Below are 15509 nucleotides of genomic sequence, written 5' to 3'. Positions count from 1 at the left end.
TGGTACTACTAGAGAGAGGAGCAAAACGTCTGTAAACACTTCATGAAAAGCCTCCTCTCTGAACCTCACAAGCATTTCTAGTAACTTTTCAAATAGAGTGTTCCAGTGCTGCTAGTCTTTGAAGACTTTGGCTGTTGCTTGCAGCACCTTTAATCGGAGCAGATTGATCTGCACAACCATTGTGAAACCACATTCCCCCCAAATGAACCTGTTCATTACACACATTGTTTGCATATGTGGTTGACCTTCTAAAGTGTTTGCATTTATATGTAATGTTAATGAATAGAAAGTTATTAAAGTTTTACCGTAAGTGTGCACAAAGACTACATTCAATATATCTAAAAATAAATCTTTGCAAGACTACTGCCCACATATATATCTACACAAGCTACAATAATAAACAATGACAAAGTATAAAGCACAAGACAAAGGACTAAGGTATACGATGGAGAAAGGTAAAAAGAAATGGATCTGTCAAGGTACAGCTTTCATAAGTTCCTGAAGGTTTAAAAAGAAGTTCACACATCAAGAGACACAAAGCAATGACAGAAAATAGAAACAAGGTTCTTGGGAGAGGGATACAACCACTGTTACAGGATATAGCAAACCAGAATGTGTTTTTCATACATGCGGGTACACCCAGGCGCAATGACATGTTCGCTGCAGGTGGTGCTGATCTCCAGCTACACAAGGAATGGGACATATGCATTTTTTATGTACTGTTGGTGCGTTTTCTGACATATACGTCATACCAGTGGCCGCGCAGTAGATGATTAATCATGATAGGTGTTCCCAAGCTTCAAGAGAGAACATTGGAAGGCCCACGTTGTAGAGTTTTGCTGCAGAATGTGCAAAGTACCTCTTCTGCCAGTTCTCTGCAACAGTGTTTTTAACTTTAAATAAGCACCCACTGTCAGCAGTGGTTTTCATCCCAGTTGCCTTCTTCCTCAGTGGTGATGGATTCGGAATCCAAATAAGGTCATCTCTGCTGGTACTCTCATGGTTGGACATTTTGGAATGTCCAACCGTGGAGGAATATGTAAAACAATAAAAATGACAATACTAAAAAAACAGTGCTTCAAAAAATGAAAACGGTAACATTAGAAGGGCCACGTCTAAATTGTCTTTCTTGCTCAATGTGAAACATATGTAAATGTCCAACTGATGACGAAAATATAAAATAACAATAATGACAACTCTAATAAGACAATGCCACAACAAATGAAGGCTCCTCTATAAACCCTTTAAGCATTTCTAATCACTCTTCAAATACAGTATTCCAATGCTGCCAGTGTTTGAAGAATCTAGCTGTTGCTAACAGCACCTTGAATGGGTGGAGGTTGATTATGCACAGCCAACACTCACAGTTACAGTGAAAATATAAGACCACATATATGCCAAAAAAGGCTGCAACCCAGTATGGGCCAGACCATCTCGTATGATTTTCAATACGCATCATCCATATCATTCAAGAAGACTCGCACCAGATGATTTATCATGATTGATGATGTTCCCAAGCTTTTTACAGAACATTAGAAGAGCCACGTTTTTGTACAGTATAAGACATGTTTAAATGTCCAACTGGTAAGAAACACATAAAATAATCATAATGACAACTCTAAAAAGACAATGCCACAAAAAATGAAGCCTCCTCTCTGAACCTCTCTAGCATTTCCAATGAATCTTCAAAAAGAGTGTTACAGTGCTGCAGATGTTTGAAGTGTCTGTCTGTTGCTGGCAGCGTCTTTAATGGGTGGAAGTTCATTCTGCACAGTCACCACTCACAGATACAGTAAAGATATAACACCACATATAAGCCAAAAAAGCTGCAGTACAGTATGGGCAAGACCATCTTGTGCAATTTCCAATACGCATCATTCATATCTTTCCAGAAGACTTGCACCAGATGATTTGTCATGATTGATGTTCCCAATCTTTCTGATGGAACATTAGAAGAGCCACGTCTTAATGTGTTCTTGTACAATATAGGACACGTTTAAATGTCCAACTCGGGAGAAAAACACAAAATAATAATAATGACAACTCTAAAAAGACAATCGGGGTCATTACGACTTTGGAGGCAGCCATGGTGCTATTAACACCATGGCTGTCTCCAAAGTCGTGTCTGGGTTCTCAGAATGGGGACTTACGGGGTCATTCCAACCTTGGAGGACCCGGTAAGTCCCCATTCTGAAAACCATTCCCAATTCCTGTTCGAGCCCCCATAGGGCTCAATGGGAATGGGGAAGGAGCTAATAAGGGGCCCACAAATAGTGGGCCCGTTATTAGCTCCCTGGTCCCTTAGCGGCTCCAGCTAAGGGACCACGGAATGCGGCGGCAAGGGGTTAATGGCACCAGCATCCTTACTGGTGCCCTTAACCGCTTACCACCGGCCTCGTAATGAGGCCCAATGCCCCAAAAAAGGAAGTCTCCTTTCTGAACCTCTCTAACATTTCTAATATGTCTTACAAAAGAGTGTTCTGGTGCTGCATGCATTTAGAAACGCTAGCTTTCACTGTCAGCACCTTTAATGGGTGGAGGTTCATTCTTCTCAACTACCACTCACAGAAACAGTAAAGATATAACACTACATATAAGCAAAAAAGGCCACACCATTGCATGCAATTTCCAATACACATCATCCACATCATCACAGGGAGCTCACAGAAAATTGTTTATCATAATTGATGTTCCTAAGTTTCATATCCCACTTCATGGTGAACACCTTTGTTTTATTTTTTTCAATTGCAAAATTCCTGACGGTCTTCAACTGAATAAAGACACTATTAGTACCCTGGATGAAGTGGATGAAGACTTCCGGCAGATGGATTGCATCTGAAAGAAAAGATCCTAGGAAGGCCTCTCGCTCATCCAAGTGGTACTGCTAGAGGTATGAGCAGCACATCTGTAGACACTTCAGGCAAAGCCTCCTCTCTGAACCTCTCTAGCATTTCTTGTAACTCTTCAAATAGAGTGTTTCAGTGCTGCCACTGTGTGAAGACTCTGGCTGTTGCTAGCAGTACCTTCAATGGGTGGAGGTTGATTATGCACAATCACAACTCACAGCAACACTGAAAATAAAACCCTTTAACACTGTTGCCGCCGCCTCACTTCCTGGTGCCACTGAGATATTATGGCATGCAGCAGAAATGGTACATCCCAATTCCTGTGGAGTTCCATAGGACTCCAAGGGAATGGAGTCACTAATGCACCAACACTGTAGTTAACAGTGCTGGTGCTTTAGTAAAAACACTGCTGGTAGGGGCCTGAATGCCCAGATCAGGCCTGCCAAGAGTTCTGAACCCCTACCAGCAAACTTTTAGTTTGTCGGTCTGGAAAGTGTGCCAGAACATTGCTTACAGATGTGTTTGGACCAATTACATACATACTATCAGAAGAAAAATTGACCCGGACACTCTCATTCATCCATGTTCAACAGAATGGAAGTCACCTACAAAAATAGCTTTAGTTTGTTAACTCAACATCAAACATACACAAGTCTGGCACAGTCACACTGCCATTGTATAAATAATTTAACTCCAATTGAAATGCAAATGCATTGTTCATGTTGCCAATATCTACAAGATGTTGCCAAATGTTCTTATATTTTAAGGCAACACCATTTACTAAATCAAACAAAAAATCTGCAATGTCACACTTCACTCCTAGAATGTTTCTTTCCTAATAAATTATTTACAAAAATTATTCCCACACATTTTCTACATATACAGCAAGACCGCTTCATTGTTAGCTCATAGAAACTTTAATTACCTTAATAACAATTTAGGCCATGGATTTGGCCATGGAAATAGCTCGGATCAATGCCCAGCACCTAAGGCCATAGCTAGTGGCCAGTTAGTGTTCAGAAATACCATTCTACATGATTAAAAGTCATGTCTAGAAGCCCAACATTGTTTTAAAATATACAGTGGTCAAAGTTGAATGCTGTAGTCAGTGGGCATGCCTAAAGGCCATAGCTAATGCCCATTAATATGTTAGAATATCCAGTCGGCACAGCCAAAGGCCATGGTCACTGGCTAGTATTGTATTCAAAAGCATGGCTAGCAGCTAGTTAGTGTATATAATATACAGTGTGCACGTCCGAAAGCTATAACTAATGGCTATTTAGTGTTATGAAATACACAGTGGGCATGGTCAAAGGACATTCTTTATAGCATTTCACTATTTTAAAACCAACAGAGGACATGGCCAATAGAATCGCAAACTGTTCAAGGTCAAAGGCCATGTGAGTGGCCCATTAATATGTATATATAGTGGAAACAGCCAAAGATTGTGACCACTGGCTAGTATTGTGCTAAACTCCATGGCTAGTGCCTGATAACTTTATATAAAATATAGTGGACACGGATGATATCTGTATCCACTGATAAATGCCAAAATGTATGTTTGATAGCCTGTTAGTGTTTTAAAATATTCAGAGCAATGTTAGACATATTCAAATATGCAATTGGTGACAAAAATATAAAATAAGAAAAATGACAACGCTAAAAACACAATGGCCCTCATTCCGAGGCTGGTGCTAGTCATGACGCTATTGGCGCCATGACTAGCACCATTACTGCTACCGTGTCCGCCCTCGTCCACAACTGGTCGCTACCTCCCACACTCATTTTACCAAGAAATGTCCCCAAGTATTTACATCTCTGCCAATGGACAGCGCACAGCGGAACATTCTAGTAAACTATGTCTTGGTGTTTCAGTCTCCCCCACAACATTACAAAATCTACAGTTTGCTAACAGCAGATCCAACAGGCCATACCTAACCAGCAAGATTTTAGTTGCCAGCATATTCCATCTGAAATGCATGAAAGTGAACCTCACATACTTGGCCAGGTAGATGACTAGATAAGGGGTCAAGATGCCCAACATCTTATGATCGAATTGTAATTGCACCAAGAATGGATAAGCATGTATACATTCTACTGTCTGTGTCCAATCAAATGTATATAACAGTTTGTTTTTACACAAACAGGGTTTCCCCAACATCGTGAAGGGATAGACTCAATTCCCTCAGAAGGGCTTGACAGAATAACATTTCATTAACCCAATTGCAAGATTTGGAATTCATAACTACCTCCAGATCATCATACAGGGTTCCCTTAGTGGGACAAAGCATATTTCGTACAGCAGATAGAATCTTCCACTGCCCACTTGCTTTTAAAGAGACCACACCAAGCTCATACCTAAGAGCATGGATAGGCACATTGCTCGGGAGTCGAAGTGGCCTTCACCATATTAGGGCTTCCAGATATAATAGATAGTCCACCAATTCCAATGGGTATACCTCGATGCCATATGTAATCTTAGGTATAATTTTACCTTCATAATACGTAACAGCAGGCACGAGTAAGAACCTACAGAAACAGGTGTCTATTGTTCCCAGTTGACTTGTAAGAGCTATTTATGTTATTTATTCATTGCCTTTATTACACGCACAAACCCAGAGGTATCATGGCGTAGGTTACATAGGAGTACTTATCTGCTTACAATGGAAGTTACACTACAGACAGTATTAGTTGCATAGTTAGTTACCTAAACAGTTCACACAATTTGAGATACGCACAGTTACACTATCAGTACAATGTATCAGGAGGATAGTGATCCTGGTTAGAATTTGTTGAATAGCCAGGTTTGCTAGCTGTGTGTCAGGTTGGAGAGTTGGTGGAAGGAACTCCCTGTGCGGCTTTGCAAGGATATCTCCTGACTTTGTTGGAAAACTACTTTGGGACCTGAAAACATGCAATCCTCTTTTTACTTCCTTGGATGAACTCGAATTTGTCCTTATAAGCACCGCGCATGAGCGGAGCGTTGCACGTAGTGCTAGCGGTGTGTCAGGTGTTTGGTGAATGGTGAGTGGCCCTAATAGTTATTGGTATCTCAGAACATTTATCTTCTAAGACTTTCACTTTGTGTATCTTGGGAACAACTGTGACATGCTTATATGCTTTTGGCTTTAAAGACTTGAAGCGTGGAGAAGCTGGTGGAACTTTATATACCCCGTATCTGCACTTGTAGAGCTTAACTTCCTGGAAGAAGTCGCAGACTCTTTCTGTTCATTGAGGAGCTTGCTACTGGCTTAAGTGTTCCCAAGCTGTTGTTATCCACACGGCCGTGAATGTGGAGCCGAGTCTCCTTGAATGTCGGTGATTCACTTCTGAAGCGTCAGACTATTGTCTATTAAACACTCTGAGTGTGTACTTAACTATTGTTATTGATTCATATTTTTTTTTTTTTTAAATTACTATCTCACTCGTACACAAGTGTTTCAGAGCGCGTGTTATCCTGGCAGCCTGGTGATATACTTATTACACATATACCTGTGACTGCTGAGTTTATCTCTTTGAGCAGTCGTATGATTTTGCCGAAACACAAACTATAACACAACTGTAACTGTCGAGTGTAATCTCTTTGAGCAGTTGCGTTAAACCACAAGTGTTTTCATAACTGTGATAACCCATGATGCACTTGATAACTCGCAGCCGTGATTGCAGATATTATTCTCTTTGATTGGCCGCGTGGGTTGGTGTGGCAGTTGAAACATTGCACTCAATTGAATCACATTATTGGTTTTGTGTTTTACCTTAGTTGTGGATTTTCCTTTCAAGCGGGCTGTACTATATGATCTAAGCTCATGCAAAATGGCTAATACCCTTTACACATTGAAATCAGGTATGCACGTGGATCTTAAAACTTCAAGCGCTTTGCGTGTGCTCAAATCAAGGCCTACAAGACCTTCCTCTGTTAATGCTATGAAACGTAAAATGCTTGAGCACATAAAACTGATACAGGAAATAAAGACATGTGCTGGTGACATTTGTGACTTTTGCAAACCAGCAAATGTCTTGAATAATAACTTGCAATCTGGGGTTCCCTTACAAAAAATTGATAGTGCTTCACCAGTAAAGATACAGTGTGAAAACTCTCATAACACTTCTGTCACTGACACTCAAATGATGGCATTAGAATCTCATCGACAACCAACTAGTAGTATGGAACAACCTGTTGGAGCTAGAACTGAACTGCCACAACCAAGGGAAATGTCACAATTTTTACCCCTGGTTTGATCGTGTTGATTACATTTCTGAATGCAATAAACAGTTGGCAGACACCAGCTTTTACAAGCCACTAACTATCAACCCTACGGCCCGATTAAAAGCTTTAATTTCCATGAAGGTAGAGAAGGCAAGAGACAGAAAATGGATTGCAAATAAAGAAGCCGCATGCCTAGTCAAGAGTGATCCGAGATTCCCAGAATTTTATATTTTACCCAAGGTCCACAAGACTTTGGTTAATCTACCTGGAAGACCAAAAGTATCAGGAATCAATTCTCTATTGGAACCTCTAGCAAAATTTGCAGATTCCTTTTTAAAGGGTTATGTGACAGAGATGCACTCGTTTATAAAAGACTAAGCTAGTGTCATCAACCTCATTTAACATTTTCCTTTTAATAGTAGTGAAGACATATTGGTCACCTTGGATATCGTTTCTTTATATACAAAGATTCCACAATCATCCACTCTTGATACAATTGAAGAACTGCTGCTTGCTAAACGTACACCAGGTATTACTTCCAACTCCTTTATACTTTGGTGTACCTCATTAGCCTTAACAGAGAACTACTTCAAATTTAACAACAATTATTTTCAACAGATCCAACGCACGGCCATGGGCTCAGATGTGGCTCCCACCTTGGCCAATCTTTATGTTGATTCAGTTGAACAACGAAGCATTTACAGTGAAGACAATACCTTTTGCCATCATCAGATTGTATGGAAAAGGTATATCGATGATGTGCTGATGAGTTGGCACGGAAACGAGCAACAACTACTGGCATTTTTTGATTGGCTTAATAGTATTCACCCATTCTTGCAGTTTACCATCCATTATGACAGACACAAGATTGACTTTTTATACTTAACGATTTCAGTGAATAATATCAATAATACTCTACAAGTCAAACCTTTTCATAAACCCACTGATCAGAATTCTCTATTAAGATATGACAGCTTTCACCCTAAAACAATTTGTGACAATCTCCCGTTTGGCCAATTTTTGAGGTTGAAGAGAAACAGCACTAATCTTGAAGTATTTCGGGATGAAGCCGGAATTCTGAGTGAGAACTTCATTCAAAGAGGTTACCCCCGTAGAATTGTCAGGCGTTCTCTCAAAAGGGCTTCTAATAATGACCGACAAGCTCTACTAGAGTATAAGAAAAAATCACCCACATCTGATCCGGATGGATTAGTGATTGTGAGCACTTACAATCCATTGTCTCATAAGATTGTAAGAATAATCAGGAAGAACTGGCATATTTTATCCAAAGGTAATAATCCTATTCCGGCTCCTAGATGTGCGTTTAAACGTGGACACAATCTGAAAGAATTGATAACAAGGAACGATATCAGTGACCAGTTGACTTCTCAAAAAACCATCACTGAACAATGGGGTTTAGGTATACCCAGCGGCCATGCCCCGTGTGGCAATTGCAAGTGTTGTTCCTCTACCAAACGAAGTACGTCTGTGGATATAGGCCTAACAAAAACCCTGGCAACAGAAGCTATTCATCAACTGCAACACTAGTGGCGTTATATATGCCATTTGGTGCACCTGTCCAAAATTGTATATTGGACAAACAGAACGCAAGGTGAAGACCCAAATAACTGAACATAAGAGCTGCATCAGGAATAAAAATGTAGCAGCCCCCATGGTCACACATTTTTTTACCAATACCCACGATTTTGAAGATTTAAAATGGACAGTTCTGAAGAAAATACGGACTGCCAATGTTTGCAACATAAGCAGAAGCATTTTGCTGAAAGAAGAAATTAGGCTATTTTTAACCAAAAGTCACCTGATTGGTCTTAATGAGCAGTTCGATTTGGTTGCAGTGTTTGTGCAACAGGTTACTTTTACCATTATTATTATCTCCTGTTGTACTGTCCAGTCTTGATTAGGATCTGTATTCAATCTTATTACAGTCCGCCATCTATATTGATTTTGCTCCTCTTGCACGATCTATGTCCAGCTTTACTGTGTATTCATTGGATTACTGCAGTCAGTCCAACATGGGTGCCCGTACGAATTACTATCCTGTTACATCACGCAATGAGAGCCTTCATGCTTTACTATATATACGGAAAAGCCATACGCACTTCTGTTAGTCCTTCTACTATCTTTGTGAGGACTTCCTCGTTTTGGCCATTGATGCTAGTCCTGTGACTGCTTCTGGTGAGTACCGCGCACTACGAATGTTATTAGGACAATGTACGGGTTGTTTAGGTGTTCAACAGCTTTATGTTTTCCTACTGACACGATCACTGAATCACGCCATGACCACAGTTTATGTGCACGGCTGCTAACAGCACCCAGTCACAGTGTTTAGTGTTCAAACCTTCAGTACATCATACAGGCTCACGAGACACGACGTTTCATTGATGTTGTGAGCGTTCATTCCATTGAATACTTCATGACGCTTTTTAGACATTTTTGGAGCTATTGATGTCTGGTTATGATGTATACTGTGCTGTCGCCCATTACTTTCCATTTTTATTGATAGCAATTGGGTTTGTTTGTTAATTTTATAGACACCAATGAACGCCGGCTCTGAGGAATATTCGCAGTATTTATCAATGCGCAATTTAGCTACCGTCACCTCGCTCGCCGTAGCCCGGCTTTGTTTTAACACATACAAAGGTTACGTTTACAGTGTTGTGACAAGTAAGTGCCCCCTTGAATTCCCGTCGCTAGTCATTCTTATGTCTTAACTTTGGTCCAGGTTATGGCGATCCTTATCAGCCAATGTACCAATCCAGTTTTACTTGCTATACCATTAATACATGCAATCTCTTTGCTCCTTCTTTGCAGGGTGCATTTCCATTGTCAGTATATGGTTCTGTATGTGTATGATACATCACATTTTGATTACCCTCACCTTTCTACTGACCAGTGGTCTCCGTATAACAGAGTAAGTGACATACTTTTTTAATCACTTTTTCTGAATTACTCTTTTGAATTACTTGAGACAACAGTTCTGGTATAGCAACATGCTGTCTATGCCTGTTTAACTTTCTTGCCCTCACCATTTTGGTGAGATGGGAGAGGTTGTTTATCACTATAAGGTCATTAGCTGCTGTCCTTGTCTTTCCCACCACATCAGGGTTCCAACAGCTTTTATATATGAAGGAGACTGCCGTTACCTATTAAAATCGTAAAGCAGTCTGTATCTACTACATCTGGAGTGATTTTTTATGATCGGTGTAATTAGCTATTATACCGCTTTACATGCTACACCACCTTTAGGGATGTTTCTTCTTTTTTGCTCTCTTACATAGCATATTGGGCTAGAACATAATTCATATAGTTCTGAAGCTCTTTTGGTCCATTCATATTTGTTTGTGACCTCATGCAGGTGAATATTTTCTTCATTAGGTCACTTGACCTTGATATCTCGCCCATTGATAGAGCGTACTAGATATATACTGAACTAATTTAATTAAATTGGTATGAGATCAGTCATTTTACATTTTTGCTTTCTTGTTTAGGTGTCAGGCCAAGACAATTGCACAGTGCTTTGCGACAATCAGTACCATTCAGCTCCGAAGACTTCTGACCTCCTTTATCCCTGATGAATTTCCACATAAACGATTTAATAATGAAGATGGAAAGAAACGTGTTGGTCTTTTGTTTGGTCTTTTGATTCTTGTCCTGATTAATTATCAATCAATGTGACAAGTTAAGTTTCCTAGTTTTAGGAAACTTTATATATTGCAGTACAGTGTATGTTACTGGCTAGATGTTGTGAATGATGCTATAACAATTCATGTAAAAACTTCCATGTTTATGTATATGTCATTTTTGTATTGTATTTTAGGTGTGTATGAGTGCAGTATGGAAAGAGTAATTGGTGATGTGAGTGGGTCTGGTTTTGTTGCACACTATATATGGTGAATGCTGTTAGCAATCATTATATTAATAAGAATTATTAGTTCTTTCTCTTTTTCTATTGTTTCTTTTTTTATACATTATGAGATTTTACAACCCTTACGGTATATTTTAATGAATTAATAAATGTATTTTCTAATATGTCATGGATATGAATTGAAGTCTTTCACCTCCCATTGAGTGATGTACTCACTTAGTTGTGTTGAGAAGAGGTTGTGTTAAAATTTATATTTTTTTTCGGTCTTGCCTTCCACCTAAATAAGTTTGCTTATCCTGGTCTCATAGTTGCTTTATATATATTTGTTATTTAGAGGCATGGCCGTGGATGCACTTTGCTTGGAGTCCCCCTTATAGTGTTTTTGCTGCTTTACAATCTTTACCCCTGGTAGCACCAGTGCCTACATTGTATGTCATTGAGCTTTCATCTCCCACATCACAAGTTCACTCGGATGAGGAACAGGTCAATCACTTAAACTACTCTATTTGCAATATTTCCATCATCGCATCCGCATCTTTTAAAGACTCTGAAGTGAATAGTTTATACCACTCACAAAGTCTTTTTGATAATTCTATTCAGACTGTACCGTCAATTTCATCAACCAGATCAAGTCACAGATCAGTGCCTAGTAGGAATGGTGATGCGACTTTCGCAAAGATAGAACCACCTATGCAATCACCAACTTCTCCGTTAGAAATAACTGTAAGAGCCATGAACATGACCATTATGACCCTTTCGAAACTATTTGAAACTCTGGATTTTAAATTAATACAACAAAATAAACAAATAGACCAAATCTTAACATGGATGGGTGAGCTAAATACAGAACATTTTTCTCTGAGACACACTCCAGAAAGTTCACTATCGACTATACAGGAGCTTGCTATTAGTGCAAGGATGCAAGGTGGTGAACTCACAAGACTGTTAACAAATTGGGTGCAAGGCAAAAGTATCTTACCTGAGTTTGGGTCTGTTATTGGTATGCAGACAGGTACCAATGGTATGACTGAAAGGTCTGGTGCAGCGAGTGGTTGTCAAGAGCATGGTATTCAGGATAATGTACCAATTGATCACGAAGCTGGCAGTAGTCAACTGGAAGAAGAGATCACAAACAAAAAGAAACAGCAATCGGATGCTTCTTTGCTTCTTTGAGTCCTGATCCGATAAATTTCTCTGATAATGAAGGAGTAGCACCAGTAACTGTCTATAATTTGTTCAATGTCAAAAATGGTGAGAGTAAAGATGCAGCTCCTCCCGCTCAACTTAAGGAAACTAAAAATCAAAAGGGTTTGCCACCAAGGCAAAACCGCCTTGGCAACTTGAGCGGTGACAACTAAGTACAAGAAAATAAGTACTAAGGAGGGTGTTAATTCTTCACAAAGTTCTAGTCAAGTTAAGGATTATTCCCCCTTAAATGATCTAGTTGCTGCAATTGTAGCCTCTCCTACAGAACCAGAAAAGTTGATGGTACCTGTAGTAGATAGTCAATCTCAAATGGCAATGGTTCATCAAACTGATTCTCCAACAAACAAATGCAATGAGGATCACGATTTGATTATGGCCGATATATGTGCCCAAATTGAGAAATCCATTGCACAATATGTAAAACTACAGCAAACGTCTGCATGTTCAAATATCAAACAGCATGATTTGATGAACATTGATGCTAGCTCAGTCTTTGGTGGCAGTCAACATACATTTCTATCACCTAGACAACAAGTAGACTCACAAACCACGATGGGTTGAACTGGTACTATAGTAAATGGTACTATGGACAAGGAATCCAGATCTCAGAACCTGCTTCCCATAGATCCTAAAATAATAGGTAGTATATCCACCCCAAGGTCTATTGTTAGTCCTAAAGTACCCATGGGATTCCCTCCATTATCAAGAGATATAGAGGATGTGGAAATGGGTCGGTGTCAGACAGCTATTGTTCACGTAGTAGCGGGTTACATCACAACAGCTCATATACCTAATGATGTTGTGGGAATGTAGTAGAGGATCACATGAGAGGGCAAATTGCAAAGGCAGTAGAGAATTATTTGATTCAGAAAATGCCCAACAAACAACTTCTTCCGGCGGGGACAAGGTCCAGTTTTAATACTGGGCCAAAAAAAGTACACTTTGAGTCTGAATTCATACCTTCAAATAGCTGTCCTGTTTCAGACTGAAAGAACAGTACAAACACACGTAGTTGTGAGACTCGCCCTAAAGTGACTAACACTTTAAAAAAAAAAGGGACAATTACCATTGTCTCAGGCTTAAATGCCGACCTACACCTTTTACAATGTACGTCCTAAATAGGACAAGTATCCTGGCTATCTGTGAAGAAATAGGCAGCCTGCAAGATATTACCTCATTAGACATTCAGAAGGTAGAATTTGTTAATGATAATGACCGGTCGATTGTCAGGCTGTGGATACAGTCAAATGTTGTCAGAAATGCTCTGTGGCAGGCCCGCATGGACATTTTTGGCCTGGGGTTTGTTTCGGCCCAAGACCATGTCTATATTGATGATAATGGTGAACAAAAATTGGTAAGTAAAATGGTTCCGTTTGCGCATGACAGACAAAAGTCTGTCTCAGAATATGGATCAGCAAAGAACTCTGAAAAATCAACACAATATATGAGTTACAGAGGAAATCCATTGAGAAAAATCTATAACCAAGAGTACAGAGTCAGACATATGCACTTAGAAATCACTTACAAGTTGGAACACATTTGGGTTTTCACGTTTAATGGGGGCTAGTGAAAATTTTCTTGCAACATTTAACATCGTAGTATTACAGGAATCCTGGCTACTTAATAAGCCTATATGGGAGGACCACACTGTTATTCTACATCCTGCTAAATTGCCCTCCAAAGGACAACCTTCCTCAGGCTTAGTAATCGCATTGAAAAATCAAAGGGATTGGTGCTTATCAGACTGGGCAGCCCCTAACCTGTACTTGTTTATGGACAAGGTAACACATCCTGGAGGAGCACTGGCAATTATTAACATGTTTCGAAACCCCAATGGTATCACAGATGATGCTTTTTTTCAGATCTAGAGCAATTGATGAACATCATACTAATGACTCAAGAATTTACGAGCACCATCTGACGGGTGATTTAAACATGCAACTGTTACCATCCAATAATGCTAAAATGAATGTGTCCTGTCAACGATGGTTCTCTCTGATGAATGAAAGACATTTTAACATGTGTAATGGTTCATTGTTTGGGGATATACCTGCCGCTTTTACCTGGCGGAAAGGTCAGAGTGCTTCCATAATCGACTACATTTACGTTGATTCAAACACATTTAATTAAATGACTAGCTTTAAAGTGTTGAATCAACCAAATAGTGACCATGAACTCCTTAGATTAGAGTGGGGCCGGTGGATAAACCTTCTAATAGTATCAACAACGATAGACTGCATCAGCCCATGGTCATTAATAATGCAAAAACACGTTTCAGTTGGAACACACATGCCTGATTTCTTTTAACATCAACCTTGAGAGCAGCTTTAGAGATGGTGTTCCATCAAGCAACCTATACATGTCTTATGTGCATATGTACCAGAACTTGCACCCAAGTACGACCCAAATGTATCAGAAACCTACACATGAATGTGATGTCCAAGTGCAAGCGAGGAAATCTTTGTTGAGAAAAGAGAAAAAATAAATTGTGCTTACTAACATCCCTGACAAGAACATGATTATAAGTGCATTAAACTGCAAATATAAAAATTGAATATGCTCACATAGATTTCTAATGTTACAAGCTGATGGTGAGGCGATGTTGCAATCCATTTCCGCAAAAAATTCAGTACACATCTGGGCCATTATTAATATTGCTACACATGCTACTCAGAAATCTGTGTAATTAAATGGCATACATGAGGATGACTGGGTGAAATATTACAGAAACATGTATGCTTCACCACATGATAACACTCAAATCACTGTGTTAAAACCATCAAATTATGAAGGATTATACATCACTGAAGAAGACATTTTGTTTTTCATTACTAAACTTATTAACTCTCGGATGCCAGGCCCTGATGGCCTCAATCATTTTATGTTTAAACAGCATCCCATTCTTTGGGCTAAAATCTTACATACAATTTTCATGCAAATTCTATAATCGAAAACAATTGCTTCATCATGGCTATCATCTGTCATAGTATCCATTTATAAACAGTGTTATCATGCTTGTGCAAGTAATTATAGACCTATTGCACTCCTCGATGCACCCGGGAAATTATTCTCGAAATTTATTTTGAGGGATTTTAATAAATGGACCTGTGAATTTTGCAAAAGAGATTCATACCAAACTGGATTTATCCAAGGTATGGGCACCAGTATTAATCTGTTAACCCTCACATCAGTAATTTCTTATCATACTATACTAAATCAACCACTCTATCTAGTTTTCTTTGATCTACAAGCTGCATTCAACTCTGTGTCAAGAGATCTGTTAATAACAAAATTGATGTTACAGGGGTGTCCATCTTACCTTGTTTCTCTTATAAGAGATCTACACACGGGTAATACGATACGT

The sequence above is a fragment of the Ambystoma mexicanum genome, chromosome 4q, assembly GCF_040938575.1.
Source record: "Ambystoma mexicanum isolate Mex_15411 chromosome 4q, UKY_AmexF1_1, whole genome shotgun sequence".
Taxonomy (NCBI): domain Eukaryota; kingdom Metazoa; phylum Chordata; class Amphibia; order Caudata; family Ambystomatidae; genus Ambystoma; species Ambystoma mexicanum.
This window is presented reverse-complemented; position numbering follows the sequence as displayed.